Source organism: Stenella coeruleoalba (assembly GCF_951394435.1).
Source record: "Stenella coeruleoalba genome assembly, chromosome: 11".
NCBI classification, from domain to species: Eukaryota; Metazoa; Chordata; class Mammalia; order Artiodactyla; family Delphinidae; genus Stenella; species Stenella coeruleoalba.
This window is the reverse complement of record NC_137157.1, coordinates 133,466-141,507: the sequence shown is the minus strand read 5'-3', so window position 1 is coordinate 141,507 and position 8,042 is coordinate 133,466.

The window sequence follows — 8,042 nt, the reverse complement described above, 5'->3', positions numbered from 1 at the left end:
GGACGGGGACGGTTTAGGGTCCAGGTGAGGGTACGGCAACGCTTTAGGGGGAGCGTGCGTGTGAGGGCGCGGGTTAGTGTTAGCGTACGGGTTAGGATTAGGGGACAGGTGAGGGTCAGGCTTCGGGGAAGGGTTAGGGTTAGGGTTCGGGCTAGGGTTAGGGTTAGGGGACGGGGACGGTTTAGGGTCCAGGTGAGGGTACAGCAACGCTTTAGGGGGAGCGTGCGTGTGAGGGCGCGGGTTAGTGTGGCGTACGGGTTAGGATTAGGGGACGGGTGAGGGTCAGGCTTCGGGGAAGGGTTAGGGTTAGGGTTCGGGCTAGGGTTAGGGTTAGGGGACGGGGACGGTTTAGGGTCCAGGTGAGGGTACGGCAACGCTTTAGGGGGAACGTGCGTGTGAGGGCGCGGGTTAGTGTTAGCGTACGGGTTAGTATTAGGGGACGGGTGAGGGTCAGGCTTCGGGGAAGGGTTAGGGTTAGGGTTCGGGCTAGGGTTAGGGTTAGGGGACGGGGACGGTTTAGGGTCCAGATGAGGGTACGGCAATGCTTTAGGGGGAGCGAGCGTGTGAGGGCGCGGGTTAGTGTTAGCGTACTGGTTAGGATTAGGGGACGGGTGAGGGTCAGGCTTCGGGGAAGGGTTAGGGTTAGTTTTCGGGCTAGGGTTAGAGTTACGGGACGGGGACTGTTTAGGGTCCAGGTGAGGGTACGGCAACGCTTTAGAGGGAGCGTGCGTGTGAGGGCGCGGGTTAGTGTTAGCGTACGGGTTAGGATTAGGGGACGGGTGAGGGTCAGGCTTCGGGTAAGGGTTAGGGTTAGGGTTCGGGGTAGGGTTAGGGTTAGGGGATGGGGACGGTTTAGGGTCCAGGTGAGGGTACGGCAGCGCTTTAGGGGGAGCGTGCGTGTGAGGGCGCGGGTTAGTGTTAGCGTACGGGTTAGGATTAGGGGACGGGTGAGGGTCAGGCTTCAGGGAAGGGTTAGGGTTAGGGTTCGGGCTAGGGTTAGGGTTCGGGGACGGGGACGGTTTAGGGTCCAGGTGAGGGTATGGCAACGCTTTAGGGGGAGCGTGCGTTTGAGGGCGCGGGTTAGTGTTAGCGTACGGGTTAGGATTATGGGACGGGTGAGGGTCAGGCTTCGGGGAAGGGTTAGGGTTAGGGTTCGGGCTAGGGTTAGGGTTAGGGGACGGGGACGGTTTAGGGTCCAGGTGAGGGTACGGCCACGCTTTAGGGGGAGCGTGCGTGTGAGGGCGCGGGTTAGTGTTAGCGTACGGGTTAGGATTAGGGGACGGGTGAGGGTCAGGCTTCGGGGAGGGTTAGTGTTAGGGTTCGGGCTAGGGTTAGGGTTAGGGGACGGGGACGGTTTAGGGTCCAGGTGAGGGTACGGCAACGCTTTAGGGGGAGCGTGCGTGTGAGGGCGCGAGTTAGTGTTAGCGTACGGGTTAGGATTAGGGCACGGGTGAGGGTCAGGCTTCGGGGAAGGGTTAGGGTTAGGGTTCGGGCTAGGGTTAGGGTTAGGGGACGGGGACGGTTTAGGGTCCAGGTGAGGGTACGGCAACGCTTTAGGGGGAGCGTGCGTGTGAGGGCGCGGGTTAGTGTTAGCGCACGGGTTAGGATTAGGGGACGGGTGAGTGTCAGGCTTCGCGGAAGGGTTAGGGTTAGGTTTCGGGCTAGGGTTAGGGTTAGGGGACGGGGACGGTTTAGGGTCCAGGTGAGGGTACGGCAACGCTTTTGGGGGAGTGTGCGTGTGAGGGCGCGGGTTAGTGTTAGCGTACGGGTTAGGATTAGGGGACGGGTTAGGGTCAGGCTTCGGGGAAGGGTTAGGGTTAGGGTTCGGGCTAGGGTTAGGGTTAGGGGACGGGGACGGTTTAGGGTCCAGGTGATGGTACGGCAACGCTTTAGGGGGAGCGTGCATGTGAGGGCGCGGGTTAGTGTTAGCGTACGGGTTAGGATTAGGGGACGGGTGAGGGTCAGGCTTCGGGGAAGGGTTAGGGTTAGGGTTCGGTCTAGGGTTAGGGTTAGGGGACGGGGACGGTTTAGTGTCCAGGTGAGGGTACGGCAACGCTTTAGGGGGAGCGTGCGTGTGAGGGCGCGGGTTAGTGTTAGCGTACGGGTTAGGATTAGGGGACGGGTGAGGGTCAGGCTTCGGGGAAGGGTTAGGGTTAGGGTTCGGGCTAGGGTTAGGGTTAGGGGACGGGGACGGTTTAGGGTCCAGGTGAGGGTACGGCAACGCTTTAGGGGGAGCGTGCGTGTGAGGGCGCGGGTTAGTGTTAGCGTACGGGTTAGGAGTAGGGGACGGGTGAGGGTCAGGCTTCGGGGAAGGGTTAGGTTTAGGGTTCGGGCTAGGGTTAGGGTTAGGGGACGGGGACGGTTTAGGGTCCAGGTGAGGGTACGGCAACGCTTTAGGGGGAGCATGCGTGTGAGGGCGCGGGATACTGTTAGCGTACGGGTTAGGATTAGGGGACGGGTGAGGGTCAGGCTTCGGGGAAGGGTTAGGGTTAGGGTTCGGGCTAGGGTTAGGGTTAGGGGACGGGGACGGTTTAGGGTCCAGGTGAGGGTACGGCAACGCTTTAGGGGGAGCGTGCGTGTGAGGGCGCGGGTTAGTGTGAGCGTACGGGTTAGGATTATGGGACGGGTGAGGGTCAGGCTTCGGGGAAGGGTTAGGGTTAGGGTTCGGGCTAGGGTTAGGGTTAGGGGACGGGGACGGTTTAGGGTCCAGGTGAGGGTACGGCAACGCTTTAGGGGGAGCGTGCGTGTGAGGGCGCGGGTTAGTGTTAGCGTACGGGTTAGGATTAAGGGACGGGTGAGGGTCAGGCTTCGGGGAAGGGTTAGGGTTAGGGTTCGGGCTAGGGTTAGGGTTAGGGGACGGGGACGGTTTAGGGTCCAGGTGAGGGTACGGCAACGCTTTAGGGGGAGCGTGCGTGTGAGGGCGCGGGTTAGTGTTAGCGCACGGGTTAGGATTAGGGGACGGGTGAGTGTCAGGCTTCGGGGAAGGGTTAGGGTTAGGTTTCGGGCTAGGGTTAGGGTTGGGGACGGGGACGGTTTAGGGTCCAGGTGAGGGTACGGCAACGCTTTAGGGGGAGCGTGCGTGTGAGGGCGCGGGTTAGTGTGAGCGTACGGGTTAGGATTAGGGGACGGGTGAGGGTCAGGCTTCGGGGAAGGGTTAGGGTTAGGGTTCGGGCTAGGGTTAGGGTTAGGGGACGGGGACAGTTTAGGGTCCAGGTGAGGGTACGGCAACGCTTTAGGGGGAGCGTGCGTGTGAGGGCGCGGGTTACTGTTAGCATACGGGTTAGGATTAGGGGACGGGTGAGGGTCAGGCTTCGGGGAAGGTTTAGGGTTAGGGTTCGGGCTAGGGTTAGGGTTAGGGGACGGGGACGGTTTAGGGTCCAGGTGAGGGTACAGCAACGCTTTAGGGGGAGCGTGCGTGTCAGGGCGCGGGTTAGTGTGAGCGTACGGGTTAGGATTAGGGGACGGGTGAGGGTCAGGCTTCGGGGAAGGGTTAGGGTTAGGGTTCGGGCTAGGGTTAGGGTTAGGGGACGGGGACGGTTTAGGGTCCAGGTGAGGGTACGGCAACGCTTTAGGGGGAGCGTGCGTGTGAGGGCGCGGGTTAGTGTTAGCGTACGGGTTAGGATTAGGGGACGGGTGAGGGTCAGGCTTCGGGGAAGGGTTAGGGTTAGGGTTCGGGCTAGGGTTAGGGTTAGGGGACGGGGACGGTTTAGGGTCCAGATGAGGGTACGGCAATGCTTTAGGGGGAGCGAGCGTGTGAGGGCGCGGGTTAGTGTTAGCGTACTGGTTAGGATTAGGGGACGGGTGAGGGTCAGGCTTCGGGGAAGGGTTAGGGTTAGTTTTCGGGCTAGGGTTAGAGTTACGGGACGGGGACTGTTTAGGGTCCCGGTGAGGGTACGGCAACGCTTTAGGGGGAGCGTGCGTGTGAGGGCGCGGGTTAGTGTTAGCGTACGGGTTAGGATTAGGGGACGGGTGAGGGTCAGGCTTCGGGGAAGGGTTAGGGTTAGGGTTCGGGGTAAGGTTAGGGTTAGGGGACGGGGACGGTTTAGGGTCCAGGTGAGGGTACGGCAGCGCTTTAGGGGGAGCATGCGTGTGAGGGCGCGGGTTAGTGTTAGCGTACGGGTTAGGATTAGGGGACGGGTGAGGGTCAGGCTTCAGGGAAGTGTTAGGGTTAGGGTTCGGGCTAGGGTTAGGGTTCGGGGACGGGGACGGTTTAGGGTCCAGGTGAGGGTATGGCAACGCTTTAGGGGGAGCGTGCGTTTGAGGGCGCGGGTTAGTGTTAGCGTACGGGTTAGGATTAGGGCACGGGTGAGGGTCAGGCTTCGGGGAAGGGTTAGGGTTAGGGTTCGGGCTAGGGTTAGGGTTAGGGGACGGGGACGGTTTAGGGTCCAGGTGAGGGTACGGCAACGCTTTAGTGGGAGCGTGCGTGTGAGGGCGCGGGTTAGTGTTAGCGTACGGGTTAGGATTAGGGGACGGGTGAGGGTCAGGCTTCGGGGAAGGGTCAGGGTTAGGGTTCGGGCTAGGGTTAGGGTTAGGGTACGGGGACGGTTTAGGGTCCAGGTGAGGGTACGGCAACGCTTTAGGGGGAGCGTGCGTTTGAGGGCGCGGGTTAGTGTTAGCGTACGCGTTAGAATTAGGGCACGGGTGAGGGTCAGGCTTCGGGGAAGGGTCAGGGTTAGGGTTCGGGCTAGGGTTAGGGTTAGAGGACGGGGACGGTTTAGGGTCCAGGTGAGGGTACGGCAACGCTTTAGGGGGAGCGTGCGTGTGAGGGCGCGGGTTAGTGTTATCGTACGGGTTAGGATTAGGGGACGGGTGAGGGTCAGGCTTCGGGGAAGGGATAGGGTTAGGGTTCGGGCTAGGGTTAGGGTTAGGGGACGGGGACGGTTTAGGGTCCAGGTGAGGATACGGCAACGCTTTAGGGGGAGCGTGCGTGTGAGGGCGCGGGTTAGTGTTAGCGTACGGGTTAGGATTAGGGGACGGGTGAGGGTCAGGCTTCGGGGAAGGGTCAGGGTTAGGGTTCGGGCTAGGGTTAGGGTTAGGGGACGGGGACGGTTTAGGGTCCAGGTGAGGGTACGGCAACGCTTTAGGGGGAGCGTGCGTGTGAGGGCGCGGGTTAGTGTTAGCGTACGGGTTAGGATTAGGGGACGGAGGAGGGTCAGGCTTCGGGGAAGGGTCAGGGTTAGGGTTCGGGCTAGGGTTAGGGTTAGGGGACGGGGACGGTTTAGGGTACAGGTGAGGCTACGGCAACGCTTTATGGGGAGCGTGCGTGTGAGGGCGCGGGTTAGTGTTAGCGTACGGGTTAGGATTAGGGGACGGGTGAGGGTCAGGCTTCAGGGAAGGGTCAGGGTTAGGGTTCGGGCTAGGGTTAGGGTTAGGGGACGGGGACGGTTTAGGGTCCAGGTGAGGGTACGGCAACGCTTTAGGGGGAGCGTGCGTGTGAGGGCACGGGTTAGTGTTAGCGTACGGGTTAGGATTAGGGGACGGGTGAGGGTCAGGCTTCGGGGAAGGGTGAGGGTTAGGGTTCGGGCTAGGGTTAGGGTTAGGGTACGGGGACGGTTTAGGGTCCAGGTGAGGGTACGGCAACGCTTTAGGGGGAGCGTGCGTGTGAGGGCGTGGGTTAGTGTTAGCGTACGCGTTAGGATTAGGTCACGGATGAGGGTCAGGCTTCGGGGAAGGGTCAGGGTTAGGGTTCGGGCTAGGGTTAGGGTTATGGGACGGGGACGGTTTAGGGTCCAGGTGAGGGTACGGCAACGCTTTAGGGGGAGCGTGCGTGTGAGGGCGTGGGTTAGTGTTATCGTACGGGTTAGGATTAGGGGACGGGTGAGGGTCAGGCTTCGGGGAAGGATTAGGCTTAGGGTTCGGCCTATGGTTAGGGTTAGGGGACGGGGACGGTTTAGGGTACAGATGAGGGTACGGCAACGCTTTAGGGGGAGCGAGTGTGTGAGGGCGCGGGTTAGTGTTAGCGTACGGGTTAGGATTAGGGGACGGGTGAGGGTCAGGCTTCGGGGAAGGGTCAGGGTTAGGGTTCGGGCTAGGGTTAGGGTTAGGGGACGGGGACGGTTTAGGGTACAGGTGAGGGTACGGCAACGCTTTAGAAGGAGCGTGCGTGTGAGGGCACGGGTTAGTGTTAGCGTACGGGTTAGGATTAGGGGACGGGTGAGGGTCAGGCTTCGGGGAAGTGTCAGGGTTAGGGTTCGGGCTAGGGTTAGGGTTAGGGGACGGGGACGGTTTAGGGTCCAGGTGAGGCTACGGCAACGCTTTAGGGGGAGCGTTCGTGTGAGGGCACGGGTTAGTGTTAGCGTACGGGATAGGATTAGGGGACGGGTGAGGGTCAGGCTTCGGGGAAGGGTCAGGGTTAGGGTTCGGGCTAGGGTTAGGGTTAGAGGACGGGGACGGTTTAGGGTCCAGGTGAGGGTTCGGCAACGCTTTAGGGGGAGCGTGCGTGTGAGGGCGCGGGTTAGTGTTAGCGTACGCGTTAGGATTAGGTCACGGGTGAGGGTCAGGCTTCGGGGAAGGGTCAGGGTTAGGGTTCGGGCTAGGGTTAGGGTTAGGGGACGGGGACGGTTTAGGGTCCAGGTGAGGGTACGGCAACGCTTTAGGGGGATCGTGCGTGTGAGGGCGTGGGTTAGTGTTATCGTACGGGTTAGGATTAGGGGACGGGTGAGGGTCAGGCTTCGGGGAAGGGTTAGGCTTAGGGTTCGGGCTAGGGTTAGGGTTAGGGGACGGGGACGGTTTAGGGTCCAGGTGAGGGTACGGCAACGCTTTAGGGGGAGCGAGCGTGTGAGGGCGCGGGTTAGTGTTAGCGTACGGGTTAGGATTAGGGGACGGGTGAGGGTCAGGCTTCGGGGAAGGGTTAGGGTTAGGTTTCGGGCTAGGGTTAGGGTTAGGGGACGGGGACGGTTTAGGGTCCTGGTGAGGGTACGGCAACGCTTTAGGGGGAGCGTGTGTGTGGGGGCGCGGGTTAGTGTTAGCGTACGGGTTAGGATTAGGGGACGGGTGAGGGTCAGGCTTCGGGGAAGGGTCAGGGTTAGGGTTCGGGCTAGGGTTAGGGTTAGGGGACGGGGACGGTTTAGGGTCCATGTGAGGGTACGGCAACGCTTTAGGGGGAGCGTGGGTGTGAGGGCACGGGTTAGTGTTAGCGTACGGGGTAGGATTAGGGGACGGGTGAGGGTCAGGCTTCGGGGAAGGGTCAGGGTTAGGGTTCGGGCTAGGGTTAGGGTTAGGGGACGGGGACGGTTTAGGGTCCAGGTGAGGGTACGGCAACGCTTTAGGGGGAGCGTGCGTGTGAGGGCGCGGGTTAGTGTTAGCGTACGCGTTAGGATTAGGTCACGGGTGAGGGTCAGGCTTCGGGGAAGGGTCAGGGTTAGGGTTCGGGCTAGGGTTAGGGTTAGGGGACGGGGACGGTTTAGGGTCCAGGTGAGGGTATGGCAACGCTTTAGGGGGAGCGTGTGTTTGAGGGCGCGGGTTAGTTTTAGCATACGGTTTAGGATTAGGGGACGGGTGAGGGTCAGGCTTCGGGGAAGGGTTAGGGTTAGGGTTCGGGCTAGGGTTAGGGTTAGGGGACGGCGACGGTTTAGGGTCCAGGTGAGGCTACGACAACGCTTTAGGGGGAGCGTGCGTGTGAGGGCACAGATTAGTGTTAGCGTACGGGTTAGGATTAGGGGACGGGTGAGGGTCAGGCTTCGAGGAAGGGTTAGGGTTAGGGTTCGGGCTAGGGTTAGGGTTAGGGGATGGGGACGGTTTAGGGTCCAGGTGAGGGTACGGCCACGCTTTAGGGGGAGCGTGCGTGTGAGGGCGCGGGTTAGTGTTAGCGTACGCGTTAGGATTAGGGGACGGGTGAGGGTCAGGCTTCGGGGAAGGTTCAGGGTTAGGGTTCGGGCTAGGGTTAGGGTTAGGGGACGGGGACGGTTTAGGGTCCAGGTGAGTGTACGGCAACGCTTTAGGGGGAGCGTGCGTGTGAGGGCGTGGGTTAGTGTTATCGTACGGGTTAGGATTAGGGGACGGGTGAGGGTCAGGCTTCGGGGAAGGGTTAGGCTTAGGGTTCA